The following is a 26,382-nucleotide window of genomic DNA, read 5'->3' as shown; positions in this document are numbered from 1 at the left end:
AGAGGAGAAGATTAAATCGTACGGAGGAGGAAAAACCAATGTAAATCTGATGAGAAAAAGTTTTACTAGTACGCAGAAATAGAGCGACACTGCTGTGTTCTGCTTAAAAACTCGGTACCACCATGAAAACGGCTGATCGTCAGGGTAGGCACTATTTTCCGTTGCCACCTTAAACGACCGCTTCTACAGAAACCTATGTCTCTCTTAAGGCGAGTTCTTAGAAAACTTTCGAGATCTGTTAGGTTGGCATCAAATGGCTCGTCCTAAACGCCAAATACTTCCCAGGAATATGGTTTCATAAATAGTGATAGCAAAATCGGGACAAAACCCACAGAAATTCGTTGATAAAATAAGAGGGAGGAGGGACTTCAAACGCCATGGAAAAATTGAGCTGTACGTCTCTGAGCACAATATTTGCAACAATATCTTTGACAACGAAGTATAACAGAAATTATTTACGTACACAATTTTACACAGATTATTTTGTGGACAATTCACACTTCCCAGGCGTTTTGAGAGGTTTCAGAAGCTCAGTTTGTTTACTTGCATAATTATAAAACTCTTCACAGGTCGTTTGAATGTTATAAGTACACCCTCAGATTCTCTCACTGATGGTACATCCAAACGATTCTGTTTCACTGTCGATTGAGCTCCCACAAACGAAAACATCCTTTCAATATTAAAATTATGTGTTACGTTTGGGCATATCTTTAGTAATTCTGACTTCTGAAAGCTGAGCTCTGTTTACTGAAAAATTCCAGCCATTTGTTATGGGCAGGTAATACTGACTTCCAATTCTTCATAGTCACGTACTGATCAAACGTTGCTGACTCACAAGTATCTATTTTCCTTTTACCGAGCGAGGTGGCGCAGTGGTTGGTACATTGCCTCGCAAGCTGAAATATTAAACCCCCTTTTCCAAAGCTGTTTCACAGAGGAAGACCGCACTGCAGTTCCTTCTCTAAATCCTCGCACAAACGAAAAAATGGCTGACATCGAAATAAGTGTCCAAGGAATAGAAAAGCAACTGGAATCACTCAACAAAGGAAAGTCCTCTGAACCTGACGGGATACCAATTCGATTCTACACAGAGTACGCGAAAGAACTTGCCCCCCTTCTAACAGCCGTCTACCGCAAGTCTCTAGAGGAACGGAAGGTTCCAAATCATTGGAAAAGAGCACAGGTAGTCCCAGTCTTCAAGAAGGGTCGTCGAGCAGATGCGAAAAACTATAGACCTATATCTCTAACGTCGATCTGTTGTAGAATTTTTAGAAACCCAGAATCTACTCTGTAAGAATCAACATGGATTCCGGAAACAGCGATCGCGTGAGACCCAACTCGCTTTATTTGTTCATGAGACACAGAAAATATTAGATACAGGCTCCCAGGTAGATGCTTTTTTTCTTGACTTCCGGAAGGCGTTCGATACAGTTCCGCACTGTCGCCTGATAAAGTAAGAGCCTACGGAATATCAGACCAGCTGTGTGGTTGGATTGAAGAGTTTTTAGCAAACAGAACACAGCATGTTTTTATCAATGGAGAGACGTCTACAGACGTTAAAGTAACCTCTGGCGTGCCACAGTGGGGGGGAGGGGGGGTGTTATGGGACCATTGCTTTTCACAATATATATAAATGACTTAGTAGATAGTGTCAGAATTTCCATGCGGCTTTTCGCGGATGATGCTGTAGTATACAGAGAAGTTGCAGCATTAGAAAATTGTAGCGAAATGCAGGAAGATCTGCAGCGGATAGGCACTTGGTGCAGGGAGTGGCAACTGACCCTTAACATAGACAAATGTAATGTATTGCGAATACATAGAAAGAAGGATCCTTTACTGTATGATTATATGATACCGGAACAAACACTGGTAGCAGTTACTTCTGTAAAATATCTGGGAGTATGCGTGCGGAACGATTTGAAGTGGAATGATCATATAAAATTAATTGTTGGTAATGCGGGTACCAGGTTGAGATTTATTGAGAGAGTCCTTAGAAAATGTGCATCAACAAAGGAGGTGGCTTACAAAACACTCGTTCGACCTATACTTGAGTATTGCTCATCAGTGTGGGATCCGTTCCAGATCGGGTTGACGGAGGAGATAGAGAAGATCCAGAGAAGAGCGGCGCGTTTCGTCACAGGGTTATTTGGTAACCGTGATAGCGTTAAGGAGTTTTTTTTTAACAAACTCAAGTGGCAAACTCTGCAAGAGAGGCGCTCTGCATCGCGGTGTAGCTTGTTTGCCAGGTTTCGAGAGGGTGCCTTTCTGGATGAGGTATCGAATATATTGCTTCCCCCTACTTATACCTCCCAAGGAGATCACGAATGTAAAATTAGAGAGATTCGAGCGCGCACGGAGGCGTTCAGACAGTCGTTCTTCCCGCGAACCATACGCGACCGGAACAGGAAAGGGAGGTAATGACAGTGGCGCGTAAAGTGCCCTCCGTCACACTCCGTTCCGTAGCTTGTGGAGTATTAATGTAGATGTAGATGTAGATGTAGGACGGTTCAATCCCGCGTCCGGTCATCCTGATTTAGCTTTTCCGTGATTTCCATCGCTTCAGGCAAATGCCGGAATGGTTCCTTCGAAAGGGCACGGCCGTCTTCCTTCCCCATCCTTACCTAATGCAATGGGACCAATGACCTCGCTATTTGGTCCCCTCTCCCAAATCAATCAACCAACCAACTTTTCCGTTTACATAAACGGTGTCTTTTCTCTGTCTTTTCAGTCAACTAATTTACTCAAAGACATCCACTTTACGAGACCATTTTATAGGATAAGTAATGGGAGCTTCATAAGACTCTTGTATGTCACTTTGAAATTTTTCGATGGTTAGTTCGGAAAAGTTGTCTTCTGCATTATTTAAAGTTTATTTAGTGTAGAGAGATTATTGTATTTATATTATCACCTTCACTTCAGTCAGAGGTATGTTACTAACCCACAGTTTTCTTTCTTTGCTTAATGAACAAATTCAACTGATGTGATTACCGCCATGAGTTGCTAGTCCGAAAAAAGAGCTTTTTTCAAATCCAAAGGACAAGTAGATACAGAAAGAGGAGCAAGAAAGTGTTTGATTATCGCTGTGGCTCTTGTTCTTGGAATACATGTCTTTTCAGAAATCGGAGAATCGGGGTACATACCTGCAAACAGTTTTGTCGTGCAGTCGTGTGACTTATAAGAGTGGTGGTGTTTTACAGTTCTGTATGCTGTTGTCAATTCAGCGGTAGCAATGATCATTTTCTCACTTCTGTTCGGTCTTTGCAAAATAAGGTTTTGAGAGCTGGACTCGACGCCACTTCTTGAGATTTCTTACGCCAGATTTCCCACCACGCGCGATTGCAAAATGACAGAAACAGAGTCTGCAGAGTGCTTCACCGTCTGTGCTGCCTCTTTTTATGAAAGGCCATATTTCTGTGTACCGGAAATTAAACACCACTTACGTATCTCCTCCGGACTCACAAAACAATGTGAACTCACAAACTATAGTAACACACACAGGCACTGCACCACTCAATGAATAGATGGAACCGAAGAAGTTACTCAACATTATGATCGGGTGAACAACGGTGATTATAAAGCGTTGTCAACTGCAATCAAACAAACTAGACATTGTACAAGGTGTGTTTAGGAAGCATCGAGAACTTTTATTTTCTGGAAATAATTTTGTTTTTGACTTTATTCGTATATGTAGTTCAGCACCTGCAGACTAATTCAACAAAGAAAAAGACAGTCGTCAGTTGGAGAAGGATACCTTTATTTGGTTCAAATGGCTCTGAGCACTATGTGACTTAACATCTGACGTCATCAGTCCCCAACCTAAGGACATCACACACATCCATGCCCGGGACAGGATTCGGACCTGCGACCGCAGCAGCCGCTTGGTTCCGGACTGAAGCGCCTAGAATCGCTCGGCCACCGCGGCCGGCTTATTTGATTCACTTGACCGGTTTCAACAGCTTAAACTGTAATCTTCCAAGTGGAATGACCTATTTGACTTTTGAACATCACAGTTTAAACTGTTTAAACCGGTCAAGTGAACCAAATAAAGGTTATCTCGTGCAACTGACGACTAACTTCTTGTCTTTGTTGAAATTTTGTTTATTCGGCTACATTATCTGTTTCAGAGTAGTCCCAGTTAGAAATTATACACTTATGCCTGTGCTTCTTGCGGTCACCGAAACACTTCTGAAACACAGTCGTTGGGAAAGCGCTTACCTCATTCGGCGATGCGCTTTTAATCTCATCTAACCTTGTAAAACTATGTTCCTTACAGGTGCGCTCAGTTTTTGGAAACAGAAAGAAGTCACAAAGGATCTTCTATGACGAACATGGACGCTGGGGCATCATTACAGTGTAGTTTTCCGCCTGAAGCCGGCCGGGGTGGCCGAGCTGTTCTAGGCGCTACAGTCTGGAACCGCGCGACCACTATGGTCGCAGGTTCGAATCCTGCCACCGGCATGGATGTGTGTGTTGTCTTTAGGTTAGATAGGTTTAAGTGCTTCTAAGTTCTAGGGGACTGATGACCTCAGAAGTTAAGTCGTATAGTGCTCAGAGCCATTTGAGCCATTTTTCGCCTGAAATTCACGAACAAGCAATGGAGTGTGAGTAGGAGCGCTATACTGGTTCAAAAGCCATGATCTGTTTCGCCACAAGCACGGACTTTTTTAAAAAATTGGTTCTGGCAAAAGGCGTTGTACGTGTAGGCAGAACCTCCTATTGATATTGTGACCTTTTGGCAAGAACTCGTGAAGAACTATTCAATTAAAATCGGATGACTACACTTACCACTCTTTTTTCTATCTTGGCGACTCAGAATGCATCCGATTGAGCTTTAGTTTCGATGTCATACCAGTACACCCACGTTTTCTCACATGTTATGATACGTTTCAGTAGTTCTGCATATTTGTTGACTAGATTTAGCGACCCATGAGCGATTTTCCATTATCCGCTGTTATCGCCGAAATTCAACAGCCTTGGCACCAATTATGATGTCATACGTTTCATACCTAACACATACAAAACGATTTCATGACATGGGCCACTTGATACGCCAACATCATAAGAAATTTGTATTATAATGATGGGGCGACTGTTCGTAATCATTCCTCTCACTTCTTCCACGTTTTTATCGATCGTTGGTGTGATGGAGCATCCAGAAGTTTCCTTATGTTCAGTTTCTTCATGAACATCTTCGAAACGCTTATGCTACTCGTAAACCCTTGTTTTTATTCAGACTCACCTAAAGCAACATTCAAAATTTCTAAGACTGCGTTACATTTTATTCCATTTTTATAGAAAAATGTAATGCAAATTCTTTGATCCATTTTTAAAACAAATCAGTCATCGCCATTTGTGAGTAAACACATGCAATCTCCGTGACAACTGACGACAGACGAAACATTCAACACGGCTGCCAGTATATAGAATTGTTTCAGACATGGTTACCAACGAAACAAGAAATGTCGCGCGAATCGGACTAATACAGTCCGTGAAATTACAAATTTCTCGATAGTTTTCGAACACACCTCGTACGAGAGTAAGCCGCTGGCCGTTGTTAAACTGAAACGTCAAAAAAGTGTTATATGCATGCGTATTCAAATAAAGAGATATGTAAACAAGCAGAATACGGCGCTGCCGTCGGCAACGAGTATACAAGACAACAAGTGTCTGGCGCAGTTGTTAGATCGTTTACTGCCGCTAGAGTAGCAGGCTATCAAGGTTTAAGTGAGTTTGAACGTCGTCTTAAAGTCAGTGCACGAGCGATGGGACAAGGTATCTCCGAGTTAGCAATGAAGTGGCGATTTTCCCCTAGTGTACCGTGAATATCAGGAATCCGGTAAAACATCAAATCTCCAACATCCCTGCGGCTGGAATGATCCTGCAACAACGGAACCAACGACGACTGAAGAGAATCGTTCTACGTCACAGAAGTGCAACCGATCCGCAAACTGCTATAGATTTAAATAATGGGCTATCAATAATTGTCAGTGTGCGAACCATTCAACGAAACTTCATTGATATGGGCTTTCGAAACAAAAGGCCCACTCATGTACCCTTGATGGCTGCACGACACAAAGTTTTACGCCTCGTCTCGGCCCGTCAACACAGACATTGGACTGTTGATGACTAGAAACATGTTCCCTGGTCGGACGAGTCTCATTTCAAATTGTCTACATCTACATCTACATGACTACTCTGCAATTCACATTTAAGTGCTTGGCAGAGGGTTCATCGAACCACAATCATACTATCTCTCTATTATTCCACTCCCGAACAGCGAGCGGAAAAAACGAACACCTTAACCTTTCTGTTCGAGCTCTGATTTCTCTTATTTTATTTTGATGATCATTCCTACCTATGTAGGTTGGGCTCAACAAAATATTTTCGCATTCGGAAGAGAAAGTTGGTGACTGAAATTTCGTAAAAAGGTCTCGCCGCGACGAAAAACGTCTATGCTGTAATGACTTCCATCCCAACTCGTGTATCATATCTGCCACACTCTCTCCCCTATAACGTGATAATACAAAACGAGCTGCCCTTTTTTGCAGCCTTTTGATGTCCTCCGTCCATCCCACCTGGTAAGGATCCCACAACGCGCAGCAATATTCTAACAGAGGACGAACGAGTGTAGTGTAAGCTGTCTCTTTAGTGGACTTGTTGCATCTTCTAAGTGTCCTGCCAATGAAACGCAACCTTTGGCTCGCCTTCCCAACAATATTATTTATGTGGTCCTTCCAACTGAAGTTGTTCGTAATTTTAACACCCAGGTACTTAGTTGAATTGACAGCCTTGAGAATTGTACTATTTATCGAGTAATCGAATTCCAACGGATTTATTTTGGAACTCATGTTGATCATCTCACACTTTTCGTTATTTAGCGTCAACTGCCACCTGACACACCATACAGCAATCTTTTCTAAATCGCTTTGCAACTGATACTGGTCTTCGCATGACCTTACTAGACGGTAAATTACAGCATCATCTGCGAACAATCTAAGAGAACTGCTCAGATTGTCACCCAGGTCATTTATATAGATCAGGAACAGCAGAGGTCCCAGGACGCTTCCCTGGGGAAGCGATGGAGGTGTACGGGCATGGAAACAACCTGATGAATCCATGGACCTTGCATGTCAGCAGCGGACTGTTCAAGCTGGTGGAGACTCTGTAATGGTGTAGGGCGTGAGTATATCTGGGATGCCTTGCCACGTGGTGTTCAGAAGAGATCTCCACCCCTAGGACTCTTACTGATTTATGGAGAGCCCTGCGGGTTTCATAGTTTCATTTCCCTCCAGCATTACTTCAGACATTAGTCGAGTGCATGCCACGTTGTTTCGCGGCCCTTCTGCATGCTCGCCGGGTCCCTACACGATATTAGGCAGGTGTACCACTTTCTTTGGCTCTTTAGTGTATTAACCTATTGAACCAGTATAACGTAAATCTTCGCCGCTTTTGTAACATGGGACACCTGATACGTCTATATATGACTCTGAAAGGTGCCACGTACGTAAGCATCATGTCTGATTCCCTGCATCTGTTCATGTTCATTGTGGGTTTCCACGAACTTGGACTATTCGAGCAGGGAAATGCGACAAGCCACAAGTCTTGAATTGCTACATAGTGGCTTCAGGAACACTCTTCTGAGTTTAACCACTTCAGGCTATTCGATCAGGTTAATACGACGCCCCACAAGGGTAGAATTGCTGCAGAGCGGCTCCAGGAACACTCTTCAGAGTATAAGCATTTCTGCTGGCTACCAAACTCTCCTGACGCGAACATTATTGAGCATATCTGGTATGCCTTGCCATGTGCTGTTCAGAAGAGATCTCCACCCCTCGTATTCTTACGGATTTATGGACAGCCGTGCAGGATTCATGATGTCAGTTCCCTCCAGCATTACTTCAGACATTAGTCGAGTCCACGCCACGTCGTGTTGTGGCACTTCTGCGTGCTTGCACAGTCCCTACACGATATTAGGCAGGTGTACCAGTTTCTTTGGCTCTTTAGTGTATTGAACTATTGAACCAGTAGAATGTAAATCTTCGACTCTCTTCCTAGAAAATCAAGACATTTAGCTTCTCTATTAGGCCTTTTTTGGAACATTTGGTCGGAGAGAGAAACGTCAAGACATTCTCGATGATGCGGGATGCATGACAGCCTTACGCAGGGATGTATTCTTACGCACCTGGCGTGCTTCATCAAAGCAAGAAGCTGATCTAAAGGTTTGAAAGGCGTTGCCATAAAACTGACTTGGCGCAAAGCTACCCCTGTACTGAAGGAATTATAATTTCCAGATACGTGTCCAGTGCGTTAAATATAGAGGTGCCTCGCCGTGCAGGGATTAGCCGAGCGGTCTGAGGCGCTGCAGTCATGGACTGTGCGGCTGGTCCCTGCGGAGGTTCGAGTCCTCCCTCAGGCATGTATGTGTGTGTTTGTCCTTAGGTTAATTTAGGTTAAGTAGTGTGTAAGCTTAGGGTTCAAAATTGTTCAAATGGCTCTGAGCACTATGGGACTTAACATCTGAGGTCATCAGTCATCCAGAACTTAGAACTAATTAAACCTAAGTACCCTAAGGACATTTAAGTCCCATAAGATTTCACACACATTTGAACATTTTTTGAACATAGCGGCGCCTCTCTTTGAAAAACAATGTTAACAAGAAGACAGTAGGCAAATTGGTGTATTTTCTGGGAAGCAAAGTGTGTCCAGGTACGCAGTAGCAGCTTATTCCGCGAATGCATTTCTTGCTGAGACGCAGCAAGGGAGGTGCGGCGTGTTGGTAATTGCGCGGCTGGCCGCCTGCGCCAGGTGGGTGACAAGGCGCGCGGCGCTGGTCGCCTCCAGCCGGCCGCCGCTGCAGCACCGGTGCCGGCAATACACAACGTTGGCCCCGGCGTGGCGCGTCTGTCCCGCACAGAGCCACAGCCGCCTCCCTGACAGGCGCGCAATTTATTGTCGTGTTTTTCGTGCTGGCAGCGCCAGGTGCGACGTGAGCGGCGACGCAACGAGATCCCGGCCACTCTTGTCCTACAAATGAGAGACAGCGGCTGGCTGCCCGTATAGCCGGCAGCCGTGCACACAACATGTAACTGCTCTTCTTTTTCTCCACTCTTGTTCGTTCTTCCTCGCGCCACATGCGGTGTGCTGTCAGCGATACAAACATTTTCACTATTCAATCTGAAGATCTTCAAATGTATTAATACAACTAAAACACTGAAACACTTCTATCACAGTGATACTCCTGTGTCTTGGTCGCATATACAGGGTGCTCCATTGATAGTGACCGGGCCAAATATCTCACGAAATAAGCATCAAACGAAAAAACTACAAAGAACGAAACTCGTCTAGCTTGAAGGGGGAAACCAGATGGCCCTATGGCTGGCCAACTAGATGACGCTGCCATAGGTCAAACGTATATCAACTCCATTTCTTTAAATAGGAACCCCCATTTTTATTACATATTCGTGTAGTAAGAAATAAATATGAATGTTTTAGTTGAACCACTTTTTTCGCTTTGTGATAGATGGCGCTGTAATAGTCACAAACGTATAAGTACGTGGTATCACGTAACATTCCGCCAGTGCGGACGGTATTTGCTTCGTGATACATTACCCGTGTTAAAATGGAGCGTTTACCAGTTGCGGAAAAGGTCGGTATCGTGTTGACGTATGGCTATTGTGATCAAAATGCCCAACGGGCGTGTGCTATGTATGCTGCTCGCTGTCCTGGACGACATCAACCAAGTGTTCGGACCGTTCGCCGGATAGTTACGATATTTAAGGAAACAGAAAGTGTACAGCCACATGTGGAACGTCAACCACGACCTGCAACAAATGATGATGCCCAAGTAGTTGTTTTCGCTGATATCGCGGATAATCCGCAAACCAGTAGCAGACAAATTGCGCGAGAATCGGGAATCTCAAAAACGTCGGTGTTGAGAATGCCACATCATCATCGATTGCACCCGTACCATATTTCTATGCACCAGGAATTGCATGCCGACGACTTAGAACGTCGTGTACAGTTCTGCCACTGGGCACAAGAGAAATTATGGGACGATGACAAATTTTTTGCACGCGTTCTATTTAGCGACGAAGCGTCATTCACCAACAGCGTTAACGTAAACCGGCATGATGTGCACTATTGGGCAACGAAACATCCACGGTGGCTGCGACAAGTGGAACATCAGCGACCTTGGCGGGTCACTGTATGGTGCGGCATTATGGGAGGAAGGATAATTGGACCCCATTTTATCGATGGCAACCTAAATGGTGCAATGTATGCTGATTTCCTACGTAACGTTCTACCGATGTTATTACAAGATGTTTCACTGCATGACAGAATGGCGATGTACTTCCAACATGATGGATGTCCGGCACATAGCTAGCGTGCGGTTTCAGCGGTATTGAATAGCATATTTCATGACAGGTGGATTGGTCGCCGAAGCACCATACCATATCCCGCACGTTCACCGGATCTGATTTCTCCGGACTTCTTTCTGTGGGGAAAGTTGAAGGATATTTGCTATCGTGATCCACCGACAACGCCTGACAACATGCGTCAGCGCATTGTCAATGCATGTCCAAACATAACGGAAGGTGAACTACTCTCTGTTGAGAGGAATGTCGTTACACATTTTGCCCAATGCACTGAGGTTGACGGACGTCATTTTGAGCATTTATTGCATTAATGTGGTATTTACAGGTAATCATGCTGTAACAGCATGTGTTCTCAGAAATGATAAGTCCACCTACCTGTTACCAACTGTTCGTCTAAAATTGTGAGCCATATGTTTGTGATATTACAGCGCCATCTGTCACAAAACGAAAAAAGTGGTCCAACTAAAACATTCATATGTCTTTACTAACTACATAATATGTAATAAAACATGGGGGTTAATATTTAAAAAAAACGCAGTTGATATCAATTTGACCATGATCTATCGGGTCAAACAGAGCCATCTGGTTTCCTCCTTCAAGCTAGACAAGTTTCGTTCTTTCTAGTTTTTTCGTTTGACGCTTATTTCGTGAGATATTTGGCCCGGTCACGATCAATAGACCACCCTGTATTCTTTTGTACTATTGCTCATAACGAAGCTCTTCACCTTAAGGCTTTTCAGATCACATCTGTGGTTCAGAGAACTTAAATTAAAACGATGGAACTAACTTCTATAAAAACAATATTTGTCATAGTTGTGGTGAAACACAAACTTATCTCATGCCTCATGGATACGTAGTATCTAGTCACAGTTTGAAACATTTTAGTCAACATCAAAAGCCAGACTGGCTCTAGCCGTGCGGCGCATTACAAAGTAAAGGTGTTCGGATACCAGGTGGCTGTAATAAACGGCATATAGCAGATAAACACGGGAGGAAAGCATCGCTTGTGCGAAATTCAGTTTGCCCTTATCTCACACGAGATCCTGCGAACCGTGGATGAAGGGGAACAGGCGGATTCCATATTCTTAGATTTCCGTAAAACATTTCACAAGGTGTCCAAAAAAATGGTTCTAATGGCTCTGAGCACTATGGGACTTAACATCTGTCATCAGTCCCATAAAACATAGAACTACTTAAACGTAACTAACCTAAGTACATCACACACATCCATGACCGAGGCAGGATTCGAACCTGCGACCGTAGCAGTCACGCGAATCCGGACTAAAGCGCCTAGAACCGCTTGGCCATCGCGGCCGGCGACACGGTGTCACACTGCCGATTGTTAATGTAGGTCCAAGCATACAGAATAGGTATCCAAATATGTGAGTGGTTCGGAAACAATGGTTCATATGGCTCTGAGCACTATGGGTCTTAACTTCTGAGGTCATCAGTCCCCTAGAACTTAGAACTACTTAAACCTAACTTACCTAAGGACATCACACACATACATGCCTGAGGCAGGATTCGAACTTGCAACCGTAGCGGTCGCGTGGTTCCAGACTGTAGTGCCTCGAACCGCTTGACCACCCCGGCCTGCGGTTCGGAGACATCTTAAGTAATAAAACCCAGTACGTTGTCCTCGATGGCCAGTTTTGGCCGGAACCAAGAGCTTCGTCAGCAGTGCCTCAGAAGAGTGTGGTGAGACCGCTCTTATGTGCTATAGAGATGAATCATCTGACGGACAGTGTGAGCAGCAGTCTGTGGCTGTTAGCTGATGAATAAAATTGTTGTAGCTGGGAGATTCAGTCATAAATAATTTTTTCTGTTGGACATCACCTTTACGCATGTAACTGTTACAAGTTTTTCTTACACTATTGCAATTTTGTCCTTAGGCCATTATCAAGTGATGCTGATAAATAAAGGATGTTTAAAAAATTATTTTACAGACTCATTATGTATCTCAGCATTGTGCCAATTATACAAGACATTTTAACTATGTAGCCATGTTATGTCAACGTGATGTAAGTCGACACATTTGTAAGTCTTTTTATCTTTATTGTCATTTCACTCACCAAAATGGGGCAGGATGGCAGCGGCACAATACGCCGCTCTCCAGCCAAGAGAGTTACAGTAAAACATAGTCAAATAGAATGGGATAAATTGGTAAATACACAAGAACAAAAATAGATGAGTATAGATGGTAGATTTAAAAACAACATAGATGTAAGCCACACACTTATATGGAGAATGACACTGTGAGTCGACATGAAAACAAAGAAATACCGGAATGGGAACACAAATGAGTGATGCTGGCGGCACTGTTGGTGCTGCAAGACTGTAGCACTGCAGGCGGCACTGGAGAAACACTGACACCAGAAAGAAAACGTTAAAAATCACTGCACAGAAGGGGATGAAGGGGACCTACCACCAGGTGAAGGCTAGCAGGGGGGAAGAAAAGGGTGGGGGGAGACACAGTAGGGGGAGCCAGGACGGGGGAGGAGGGGGCGGTGGAGCGGAGAAGGAAAGGAGCTAGAAGCCATGGGGGGGGGGATGAAAAGGAGAAAGAAGGTGGTCGGCAGGGGAAAAGGAGGAAGAAGAGAAGGGGGCGAGGGAGGGAGAGAGGGAGCCCTGAGGAGGAGGGGGGCAGCAAGGAGATTTGTATGTCGTTGTCAATACTGTTAAATACATTTATGACGTTGTTACACAGTGCGAGCACATGTATTCAAACATCGTAAGACAACATAATCTGTAAGTTTACATGTTCGTTAACCCATCACTAGTCATAAATGCAATAGAGCACAGCTGCAGACTGCTGTTTGCAGGCTACTAATAATGTTAGCTGATGGCGCTGCAGTGTATGGGAATGTGTCGTCGTTTCGTGGCTGTATGAGGATACACAATGACTTAGACAAAATTTGGCGGCCGCTGAGACCGAGCAATTCTAGGCGCTTCAGTCTGGAACCGCGCTGCTGCTACGGTCGCAGGCTCGAATCCTGCCTCGGACATGGATGTGTGTGATGTCCTTAGGTTAGTTAGGTTTAAGTAGTTCTAAGTTCTAAGGGAGTGATGACCTCAGATGTTAAGTCCCATAGTGCTTATAGAACCATTTGAACCATTTAGACAAAATTTCTAGTTGGTGTGATGAATGGCACCTAGCTCTCAATATACACTTAAGATCCATCCTGGGCGTTATTTGATCGCCGACGATCGTGAGAAATGAATCGCTAACACTACAATCACTCAATACGCATACATGCTGATTTGACACCACAAATCATGCGATATGCACGTATGCACATCATGGTGGTATGACGTACACATGGTATAAAAGGACAGTGCATTCGTGGAACAGTCACTTGAACGCAGGTGATTCATGTGTGAAGCATTCCGACTTGATTGTGGCCACACGGTGGGAATTAACAGACATTGGAAAGGGGTGGAAGTTGGAGCTACACCTGGGAATCTACATTTCGGAAACCGTTAGGGAATTAAATATCCCGAGATCCATAGTATCAAGAGTGGGCTGAGAATGCCAAATTTCAGGCATTACCTTTCACTACGGACAACGCAGTGGCTGACAGCCTTCACTTAACGACTGAGAGTAGTGGCGTTTGCGTACAGTTGTTAGTGTTAACAGACAAGCAGCACTGCATGAAATAACCGTAGAAATCAATGTGGGACTAATGACGAACGTATCCGTTAGGACAGTGCGCCGAAATCTGGCGTTAACGGGCTCTGGCAGCAGACGATCGACGCGAGTGCCCTTGCTGACACTACGACGTCGCATGCAGCGCTCTTCCCGGGCTCATGGCCATATCGGTTGGATCCTTGGCGACTGGAAAACCGTCATCCGGTCAGATGAATCACTGTTTCAGTGGCCTGTGCCGATACTAAGGTTCGAGTATGGTCCAGACCTCACAAAGCCATGGACCCAGGTTGTCAACAAGACTCCGTGCTTGCCGGTGGTGGCTCTGTGGTAGTGCGGGCTGTGTTTACATGGAATGCACTGAATCCTATGGTCCAACTGAACCTATGATCGACTGGAAATGGTTATGTTTGGCTACTTTGAGCCCATCTGCAGCTATTCATGGATTTCCATGTCCCAGGCTACAATGGAATTTTTACGGCTCACGATGCGTCCTAACACCGGGCCTAAATTTTTCGCTATAGGTTTTAAGAACATTCTGGACGATTCGAGCGAATGATTTGGTCACGCAGATCAGCCGACGTGAATACTACCGAACATTTAGTGACGTAATCGAGAGGACTCTTCGTGCACAAAATCCAGCAACGGCAACAGTTCTGCAGTTATGGACGGCTATAGAGGCAGCGTGACACTATTTCTTCAGGGAACTTACAACGACTTGTTAAGTCCATGCCACTTCGAGTTGCTGCACTACGCCACGTGAAAGGAGGTCCGAGACGGTATGAGGAGATATCCCATGATATTTCTTTCATCGGTGTATTGTACCGTGGTGGCAATGAACATTCTGCTTGAGGGAGTTGTATCTTTTTTCCAGCCGTGTAGTTACACTACTGGCCATTAAAATTGCTGCACCAAGAAGAAATACAGATGATAAACGGGATTCACTGGACAAATATATTATACAAGAACTGACATGTGAATACATTTTCACGCAATTTGGGTGCATAGATCCTGAGAAATCAGTACCCAGAAAAACCAACTCTGGCCGTAATAACGGCCTCGAGACGCCTGGCATTGAGTCGAACAAAGCTTGGATGGCGTGTACAGGTACCGCTGCCCGTGCAGCTTCAACACGGTACCTCAGTTCATCAAGAGTAGTGACTGGTTTATTGTGAGGAGCCAGTTGCTCCGCCACCATTGACCAGACGTTTTCAATTGGTGGTAGATCTGGAGAATGTGGTGACCAGGGCAGCAGTCGAACTTTTCTGTATCCAGAACGGCCCGTAGAGGACCTACAACATGCGGCCGTGCATTACGCTGCTGAAATGTTGGGTTTCGTAGGGATCGAATGAAGGGTATAGCCACGGGTCGTAACACATATGAAATGTAACGTCCACCGTTCAAAGTGCCGTCAATGTGAACAAAAGGTGACCGAGACGTGTAACGAATGGCCCCCCATATCATCACGCCGGGTGATAGGCCAGTATGGTGATGACGAATACACGCTTCCAATATGCGTTCACCGCGATGTCGACAAACACGGATACGACCATCATGATGCTGTAAACAGAACCTGGATTCATCCGAGAAAATGACGTTTTTCCATTCGTGAACCCAGGTTCGTCGTTGAGTACACCGTCGCAGGTGCTCCTGTCTGTGATTCAGCGTCAAGGGTAACCGCAGCCATGGTCTCCTAGCTGATAGTCCATGCTGTTGCAAACGTCGTCGAACTGTAGTGCAGATGGTTGTTGTCTTGCAAACGTCCCCATCTGTTGACTCAGGGATCGAGACGTGGCTGCACGATCCGTTATAGCCATTCGGATAAGATGCTTGTCATCTCAACTGCTAGTGATACGAGGATGTTGGGATCCAAGACGGCGTTCCGTATTACCCTTCTGAACCCACCGATTCCGTATATCTGTAACAGTCATTGGATCTCGACCAACACTAGAAGCAATGCCGCGATACGATAAACCGCAATCGATATATGTTACAATCCGACCTTTATCAAAGTCGGAAAGGTAATGGTACGCATTTCTCCTCCTTACACGAGACATCATAACAACGTTTCAGCAGGCGACGCCGGCCAACTGATGTTTGTGTATGAGAAATCGGTTGGAAACTTTCCTCATGTCAGCACGTTGTAGGTGTCGCCACCGGCAACAACCTTGTGTGAATGTTGTGGCGTTCGCTGTGTTATTCAGTGGTTTGGTATTTAACTAATTTGTAAATGAAAATGATAATCTTATTTTATTACATTGAGTAATTATTAAATAAATTTTCTCCCGGTTAAAGAATTGGTCATGTTGCTAAAGAACTCCAAGTTAACATCGTGTTGGAGTGTTGTCTATAAGTTGTGTAAGTGTCACTAAATGACAGCTCATACAACAGATTCTATACAACTATAGATTATGATGGAAACAGTTATCTTCAGCAAAATGATCATTAAAAGCAACGAATATGAGCCGCGCACAACACTAAAGTATGTTACCTGAAACAATATTCTTCGCAACTCGTGGGTAATTAATTTCGTCTCCATACATCAGCTAGAAAAGTTTCTTATAACGTTCGTGCTAAGAGCAGTGTTTTTTTAAGAACCAATCTGATTCGAATCATTTTCATTCAAATGAGTTCGGGACCACCAGTGCACATTTATTTCTACACATTTGTATTACGTTCAGCATTTATCTCTGCACAGTTGCGTAATTTGAATTTGCCGCTGAGACAATTGTTAAGATGGCGGCAGACAATTGATAGAGACTTTCTATTGTTAGACCAAATAAGTATTTTAACTGCTTATTAAAATTTACAGAAACTTTACTTTCGTATTGTGTACTATTTAGACTTCATCAAGCAAACATTTGATTCGTTTCTAAGGAAAACACAGACAAAAACGCGATACAAATCGCTATCATCAATGGCTGCGCTCCTTGCAACGGAAAGAAACAATTAACACAGATAATGCTTATTGAAAGAGGAATTACAGTTACAAATAATTATTCACTCATGTTTATAATAATAATGAACTCTATTTTCAAGTAATATAATTACAATTTCTTAACAGACCTCAGTTTGATATGCGTCTTGCGTGCTGAACCTACAAAAGCCATCCAACAAAAGGGTAAAAACAAAAGAAGACAATCGCAAATCATAAAAGGAATTTACAGTTATCATTGTCTTTGTATAATACACATCGATATGTGCATAGAATATTATATAAATGATTAATATTTATCGTTTTCACTGTTTTTTATATGTCGAATAGATAATGTTTATAACTGTTAGAGGCATAATTTCTTCTCGTCGCACTGTAGCCAAAAATTTATCACGTGGATGTTACAATGCTCTGAAAAGCATTCCTGTCGGTTAAATTTCGCGTCTGTAGCACGTCATCTTCGTGGTGTAGCAATTGTTATGGCCAATAGTGTATTTGTAGCCTCGTGCAGTGAAAGACCACTAGCCGAGCAAAGCAAGCGACGGCAGCCTGGAGAGTCAGCTAGCGTACGGAGCCAGCGGCTCCAAATACGTGCAGTGGCTGCGTCACGCCAGGGTGCCGGCGGCACGGTGCTGTAATTGGCGCCTGTATGCTCGTACAGCGGGCGCGTGCTCTGCTCGCCGGCCGCGGCTGCCGAAACCCGTCCGCGACGTGGAGGAGGGGCGTGGCCGCTCCACTCGCCTCGCCTCGCCTCGCCTCACTGCCGCTCCGCCCGCCTCCGCAGGCTTCACTGAGCGCCTCATTAGACGCTGCTTTACGGCCCGGCTCCACGGCGTGGCTCACGGGAATGCGATCGCTGCAACGCGGCGCCTTCCTGCGTACCCGGACACCTTCAGTCTCGCCACTCTGCGTGTCGTTATTTAACACAGCGGGGTGTACAATCCCGCAAGGGGGCTCACAGCGCCATATGGCGTCGGAAAAAAGATTTTTTTGTGTTGGTACTTGTTACGTACTAACTGTCTACTTGGCCTGGAGAAATAGTTTTGTTTACACCCTGCCTGGAAAGAAAGGCAGCCGGGGTGGCCGAGCGGTTCCAGGCGCTACAGTCTGGAACCGCGAGACCGTAGACGGTCACAGATTCGAATCCTGCCTCAGGCATGGATGTGTGTGATGTCCTTAGGTTAGTTAGATTTAAGTAGTTCTAAGTTCTAGGGGACTGATGGCCTCAGAAGTTAAGTCCCATAGTTCTCAGAGCCATTTGAACCACTTTTTCTTTTCTGGAATGTAACTGAAGCAACTAGAAGGGGGTGGAGGTAACAATAAGAAACTTCATAGGTTCAGACGCTAATGTGATGTTATTACAGTAATTACAACAGCAAGTAAAATTTACAAAGAACTTATCAGTATGAACCCACTTACCAGTATGACGTTGCATCCCGGCTCAAGCGAAGACGCCAGTACCATGCACCCCAGAACATAATCGTAATTTCTTTTGACGTATATAGGTCAAACAAAAACAGTGATACCAACCCCCTCCCCACCTAAAGACATAGACCCATACAACACCATAATGCGTATCGTATTTTTCACTAGTCTTCTGTAGCTCAACGCAGACATTGATACCAACCCGGCCGCCAAATTAAACTAACGAAACACAAATCTGATAACCATCGTTTCAAATAAAATTTGTCTTCCATAAACAAACTACAGACTCACAATCCACTACTGCTCATAAGTCCTCTTATTGCCCAGACTACAACTGCAACTATTCACACACCCTAATTGTCGGTTTAAGCACAGTGTCAATAGCCGGTCTCTTCAGCGCCTTGCTGATGTGATCTGTGGCTACTTTCACGAGTAAGAGGAAAAAATCCCTTTTTCGTCGTTTTCCCCCTAGAAGCTGCAAACTTTTTTTAGGATGTGGTGACCTATTTATTTCTTTCCCAGAGAAGCCCTTTCTTCTGCAAATAAATCTTAATGACCGAATTCTTCCTCGAAATAATGTGACTTACAGATTCCTTTTGACTGGTTGGTTCAAATGGCTCTGCGCACTATGGGACTTAACTTCTCAGGTCATCAGTCCCCTAGAACTTAGAATTACTCAAACCTAACTAACCTAAGGACATCACACACATCCATGCCCGAGGCAGGATTCGAACCTGCGACCGTAGGTTTCCTGAATACGAGCACATTAAAAAAAAATAGGAACTCTTCCGCACTACAAGCTCCGCGATCTCAACTAGCGGTCTGATGACGCTACGACCCAAATATGGCGTGGATGAGTAAAAATAATTTCTCATATTGAGCTCGTTTGAAGTTGAGTTTCATATTACTATATGTCTATATCCGCTGAAAATGTCTCCAACGCTGGGAAGCGAAATGGTAGCGACAGAACCTTGCCTCATTGAACGGCCTGTTACCAACATAATAAATGACACCATGAATGCAAGTAACGAACATGATTCCATTGAGTAAGAACGTAGAGGGTGTAGGACCACATTTTAAAACAACTTAGCCTGACATGTTCTGTCATAATTAGTGGAACAGGGTTTGAGAATTTTGTGCAGAACATTTCCACGGCGTTGGGAAGGCAAATGAAATGTGTCCCAATTGTTGTCACTCACGGAAATATACCGGAATGTCTCGTATAACTTAGCTACTGGTAGCTCTGAAATAGTATGAATGCATAGTTGTGTGTAAAAGCAGGAAAAAGGCCATGTCGCTATCTTCAGCCCTTGCAGATATCAACAACGCATCTTGCTTCCCCAAGACACTGTGTATTCAAACCAACATACTGGGACTCCGTCCTGAATGGGTAGTAATACTGACTTGAAATGATTATTATTACTTATTTATCCGCCGGTGTAGCCACTGATACCCCTACCGGCATGGACTTTCACCTTAGCGTAGACACGAGTTTGTAGCTAATGGCTTTCTGAACTAGCAGTATAGTGTGTGTTTCGTTGAAGTTAAACTGGCAAACCCTTCAGTAGAAAAATTCTTTGTTCGGGCCTATTTAGCATCTACTGTTATTGAGTCATAGCTTCCTGCTCGTGCAGCTTATTGCGTTAGCTTGCGAGACATGGAGGCGAGCGAGGATCAGATGAAAACGGCCGTTGCTCTACAGTGAATAACGGTAATATTGTGGAACTAAGAGATTCTTACTTTGATGCATCATAACTGTATTCTGAATAAAAGAAAAATACAATATACCCACTTATTATATGAAGGTAGATGTCTAGTATATAGTAGTATGAATGATGTTTACAAAACGTATACTATTTGTAAAATAATACGATTGAAATACAGCACTCTTCGGTGGTAACGTTAGTGTAATATACGGACAGATGGCAGTGCCGCACTTGTTCTCATCGTTCACACCGGGGTAAATACTACCAGCCTGAAGGCAAGTGTGTGTGTACAAGCGCGGTCGACTACCCAGACAGTGCTATGCCACGCAAAGCTAACACTAGTTTCGAGGTACCACAGCTTGTGATTTTCCACAACGCGAAAGGGAAATTATACGGAAAAATTGCTGCCACGCTCAACATAAGTAAGATATCGTCAGACAATTCAAAAATGAGGACCGTATCGACTCTGTACGCCAAAAGGTGCAGCCACCAAAGCTGGATGCACGTGACAAGAGGCAGCTAATACGGAAAACAAAGAGGGATCCTACACTCAGTGCATCGGATTTGTACGTGAGTTGCTAAACGATACTGGCAACAAGGTACATCCTCAAACGATTCGCAGAGCATTGAATAAACGTGGCTTCAGTGGAAGAGTGGCCACGAAGAAATCCTGTGTGACTGAACAGAATCGAAAGAAGAGATTGTACTTTGCCCGGATGTTTATTACGAAGGGTGAAATATGGTGGAACGACGTCAGTTTTGCCGACGAAAGTAAATTTAACGTTTTTGGGTCGGATGGACGAAACGAGGAATGGCGGAAGAAGAACAGAGAATTTACAGTCACAGATATTAAACCGACTGCAAAGCTTGGAGGTGGCAGCGTTCTTGTCTGGGGTTGTATATTGACATTTGGACCGGGCGAATTGGTGTTCATCGACATTATTATGGACAAATATATCTATTTGGATATATTAAAGAACAACTTACGGAAAAGTGCTGAAACAATGGAGATATGAAACACGTTCAAGGTTTACCAGAACAATGACCCCAAGCATAAGGCTCGCATTGTGCAGGAATATTTGTTGTACCATTGCCCCACCACCTCAATCACCACATCTGAATCCCACTGAGAATGTCTGGCGAGAATTGGAGCGACGAATTAGAAAAACACCGGTGCCGTCCAAGGAAACTCTGAAGCATCGATTAAAAGAAGAATGGGACAGTCTACATGCGGACTATTTAAAAAAGATTATTTACAGTATGCAGCAGCGTGAAAGCAGTGATAAAACAGAATGGCTACCCGATAGGATATTGAAACATTTAATCTTTCACAAAATCTTTTCTTGAAATGGTTAGTTCTGCAAAGAGACCGAATATTAAAGTAACGTGAATATAGGGCCGAGTTGTATTTAAGTAGTCTTATAAAAGAACTTATGTACGTTATCTTAATAAAGTTTATGCTTTTATTTACAGGACACTTAACGGAATATAATTCTTGGTTATACGTTTTGTTTGCTTTTTTTACGAATAGAGTTATGATGCTACTAGGTTAACATTTCATAATGTCCGAATATTGAAGTTATTCACTGTGTACACCGGACAGTCCCGCTGTGGTTTTCAGGGGGTCTTCTACGCTAGTTTAGGTAAATACTAGGCTGGTCCCTAATCTCTTATTCAGAAACACGTAATAACAATAAGCAGCAGAACAAACTGTACACGATTCCCAGCCGTGTGGCGCTCACTATATCTCTCCCTTAGAGTCAGTGACTATTGTGGCGACAAGTAGGATATCCAGGGAAAAAGTAGAAGCGAAATTAATTTGCCAAAGCATGAAATCATTGGTTCCCACATGATAGGAAAGCCGCTAACAAAGGGAGAGCGCTACTTAATCAAAATGTGCCTTTTTCGGAAATGATAAATTTAAGCTAGATGAGCAAAAGCTACGTTTTTTCGATTTGAGGAAACCAAACGAAGAATAAGTTCAGCGACACTGTCTCTGGCACGCTGCTTGAATTTCCGCGTTACGACCTGATTGGCTAACTGCAATTGTAATTAAATGACCGCGATGGGTAGCCGCGTGATCTACGGCGCTTTTCCCCGGTTCGCGCGGCTCCCCCTACAAAGGTTCGAGTCCTCCCTCGGGCATGGGTGTGTGTGTAGTCCTTAGCGTAAGTTAGTTTAAGTTAGATAACGTAGTGTGTAAGCCTAGGGACCGATGACCTTAGCAGTTTGGTCCCATAGGAACTTACCACCACCACCACCATTAATTAATTCTGAAACAACTCAACATACTGAAAGTCCCCTTAACAATTATTTCCCACCGCAACCTACCCTGCAACTCCCTTAGAAGTTTTTCATACTGTTTCTGACCAGCCTATACAGTACCTGAACAGAGTTCACTAACATTAAAAAAATGGGCTCAGTGAGGTGAACTGAAGAAATGCTGTGACATGAAATGAAATCGGCGAATTACGATCAGAAAATTATGATCACTTACGGTCGTGAATTCATTTCATTTAGTAACCCTCCCTTGTGACAGGATAAGCCAGAGTGTTCTATCAGGACAACGCAGAGCTCCAGTATTAAATAATTTCTGCAATGCTTAAAAGAAGGTACAACCTATGAAATCACCTTCGTCACTTCTAAGGAATTTTGTTCTTCGGAAACATTTCATCAACAAACCATAACGTATTTCACCCGTAGATATGTATTCTCCAAGCGTTCTAAAGTCACTCAGTGGAAAATGAAATGGCTCTGAGAACTATGGGACTCAATATCTGAGGTCATCAGTCCCCTAGAACTTAGAACTACTTAAATCTAACTAACCTAAGGACATCACACACATCCGTGCCCGAGGCAGGATTCGAACCTGCGACCGCAGCGGTCACGCGGTTCCAGACTGAAGCGCCTAGAATCGCTCGGCCACTCCGGCTGGCTATAAATTTCACTTTTCATGTGAAATGACGCAGGTGTTTCAACTGAACAAAATAAACCGCAGTCAGATACTATATATTTGATTGGTTAAAAACAATAGTCCGATTTTGAACTGTCTTGGTTCATCTTCATTGGTGATTCATATATTTCAAACAGACTGGTTGTCGTAGACACATTGTAGTATTCCCTAGAAATATTTGTGCACTCAGTCATCGATTACACATGTGATAGCCGGTCGGAGTGGCCGAGCGGTTCTAGGCACTACCGCCTGGAACCGCACGACCGCCACAGTCGCAGGTTCGAATCCTGCCTCGGGTATGGATGTGTGTGATATCCTTAGGTTAGTTAGGTTTAGGTGCTTCTAAGTTCTAGGGGACTGATGACCACTGCAGTTAAGTCCCATAGTGCTCAGAGCCATTTGACCACTTGAACAACTGAGACAAACAGTTACTGTAATTATGGTTTACCGAGCTATGTGGCGCAGTAGTTAGCACACTTGATTCACATTCGCGGATGACAACGGTTCGAACCCGAATCCAGCCATCCTGGTTTACGTTTTCCATGATTTATCTACATCACTTCACGCAAATGCCGGGATGGTTCCTGTGAAAGGGCCCTTCCGATTTCCTTCCCCATCCTTCCCTCATCCGATGGGACCGATGACCTCGCTGTTTGGTGCCCTCCCTCAAAGCGAAAAAATCAACCAACTATGGTTTCTCTTTGAAACTGTAATTCGCGAAAGACGATGATGTCAGTTACTTCTTGCACAGTAGAAGTCTGCGAAGAAAATACGAAACCACTATAAACAGGCATTTGAATTTTGCTAATATTTGACGTTATTACTTCAATTGGTTTAGTCAAGCTATTCACTTTAAGATTTATGATTAGCGACATAAGAACGGTTACATCATAGCAGTTTTAACGTAAGAGATACAAGTTCTAGAACAATTATTAATTCATGAGTGTTCAAATCAAATGTTCAGATGTGTGTGAAATCTTATGGGACTTAACTGCTAAGGTCATCAGTTCTTAAGCTTACACACTACTTAAACTGAATTATCCTAAGCACAAACACACACACCCATGCCCGAGGGAGGACTCGAACCTCCGCCGCGACCAGCCGCACAGTCTGTGACTGCAGCGCCTGAGACCTCTCGGCTAATCCAGCGCGGCTCATGAGTGTATTACAGTTTATTGACAATATTAGAGTTGTAGCTATCTAACATTTACGTGTAAATTAATCTTAGTCACACATTTTTTGAGAGAGTTACGTTGAAACATATTGAAAATTACACTAAAGATTTTCTAGAAAAGCTCATTTGCCACTTCTGTCTGGTCATTAGGATATCATGTGTAACTTCAGAATTCTGAATGAATGTTTTTTCGTCAAGCAGATTCAACTTTTCACTCTTGTCAACATAATGTGTAATGTGTGGTTCTCTTTCAATGTGACCCACTCTATCTCTTTCCCTGCACAAATTGTTGATTAATACTCATTTGTTTGGATTGTTGAGTCGTGTTGCAGCATTGCGTTTCCTGTACCTAGATTGAGAAGATATCTTTTCCTTATTACAGTTGAGCTTCTTACTGTTATTATGAACTAAAAGCCGCACGGGATTACCCGAGCGGTCTGAGGCGCTGCAGTTATGGGCTGTACGGCTGGTCCCGGCGGAGGTTTGAGTCCTCCCTCGGGCATGGGTGTGTGTGTGTTTGTCCTTAGGATAATTTAGGTTAAGTAGTGTCTAAGCTTAGGGACTAATGACCTTGGCAGTTATGTCCCATAAAATCTCACCCATTTGAACATTTATGAACTAAAAACATATTCTGATCGGTTTTAAAGGTAGGGCCAAACTTTCAGGAAACATTCCTCACACACAAAGAACGAAAATATGTTATGAGGACATGTGTCCGGAAACGCTTACTTTCCATGTTAGAGCTCATTTTATTACTTCTCTTCAAATCACATTAATCATGGAATGGAAACACACAGCAACAGAACGTACCAGCGTGACTTCAAACACTTTGTTACAGGAAATGTTCAAAATGTCCTCCGTTAGCGAGGATACATGCATCCACCCTCCGTCGCATGGAATCCCTGATGCACTGATGCAACCCTGGAGAATGGCGTACTGTATCACAGCCGTCCACAATACGATCCCGAAGAGTCTCTACATTTGGTACCGGGGTTGCGTAGACAAGAGCTTTCAAATGCCCCCATAAATGGAAGTCAAGAGGGTTGAGGTCAGGAGACCATGGAGGCCATGGAGGCCATGGAATTGGTCCGCCACTATCAATCCATCGGTCACCAAATCTGTTGTTGAGAAGCGTACGAACACTTCGACTGAAATGTGCCGGAGCTAAATCGTGTATGAACCACATGTTGTGTCGTACTTGTAAAGGCACATAGGCTACCAGCATAGGTAGAGTATCCCGTATAAAATCATGATAACGTGCTCCATTGAATGTAGGTGGAAGAACGAAACTAAAATGAGCTCTAACATGGAAATTAAGCGTTTCCGGACACATGTCCACGTAACATATTTTCATTATTTGTGTGTGAGGAATGTTTCCTGAAAGTTTGGCCGTACCTTTTTATTACACCCTGTATATTACCGAGGGCACCTTAATGAAAAACTGTCCGCAGCTTGTGGTCGTGCGGTAGCGTTCTCGCTTCCCAAGCCCGGGTTCGATTCCCGGCGGGGTCAGGGATTTTCTCTGCCTCGTGATGACTGGATGTTGTGTGCTGTCCTTAGGTTAGTTAGGTTTAAGTAGTTCTAAGTTCTAGGGGACTGATGATCATAGATGTTAAGTCACATAGTGCTCAGAGCCATTTGAACCATTTAATGAAAAACTGCGTCACTGCAACTGTGAACTTCCCTCGTCTTAGAGTAATTGTATTTGAACCTTAAAGTTTAAGGGTCATCAACCATCCACCCACTGCTAGTAGCAATACATAGACATTTTCAGGGTATATTACGCTAATGAGAAACAAGAAAAGTGATTTACGTAAGACGCGATGTATATAATTCAAATATGAGGGGGGGAGGGGGGTTTGGATTCTCTAGAAACTATCGTCTACATTGATTTGTGAGACATTCTGATAACACGACTTTTGGGCACTTAGAAACGGTGAAGATTTGTTCAGACATTTAATTAGTAACCTGGTTTCTTTTAGCTAGACATTTCAACGTATTGCACTTCCCTTCCCACATAGTTTATTCAAAGAGGAAGTAAAGGTACACGCGATAGGAACATTATGAATTGTCTCTGTTTTTCCACTACTCCCATTATCCTTGCCTGTCGGCTGTGAGCTAAGTACTGACATTTTAGAAATGTCACTATTACTAGACATAGCTGAAG

Source organism: Schistocerca gregaria, chromosome 4 (genome assembly GCF_023897955.1).
Source record: "Schistocerca gregaria isolate iqSchGreg1 chromosome 4, iqSchGreg1.2, whole genome shotgun sequence".
NCBI classification, from domain to species: Eukaryota; Metazoa; Arthropoda; class Insecta; order Orthoptera; family Acrididae; genus Schistocerca; species Schistocerca gregaria.
The sequence above is the reverse complement of the archived record's forward strand: the minus strand, read 5'-3'. Positions refer to the sequence as shown.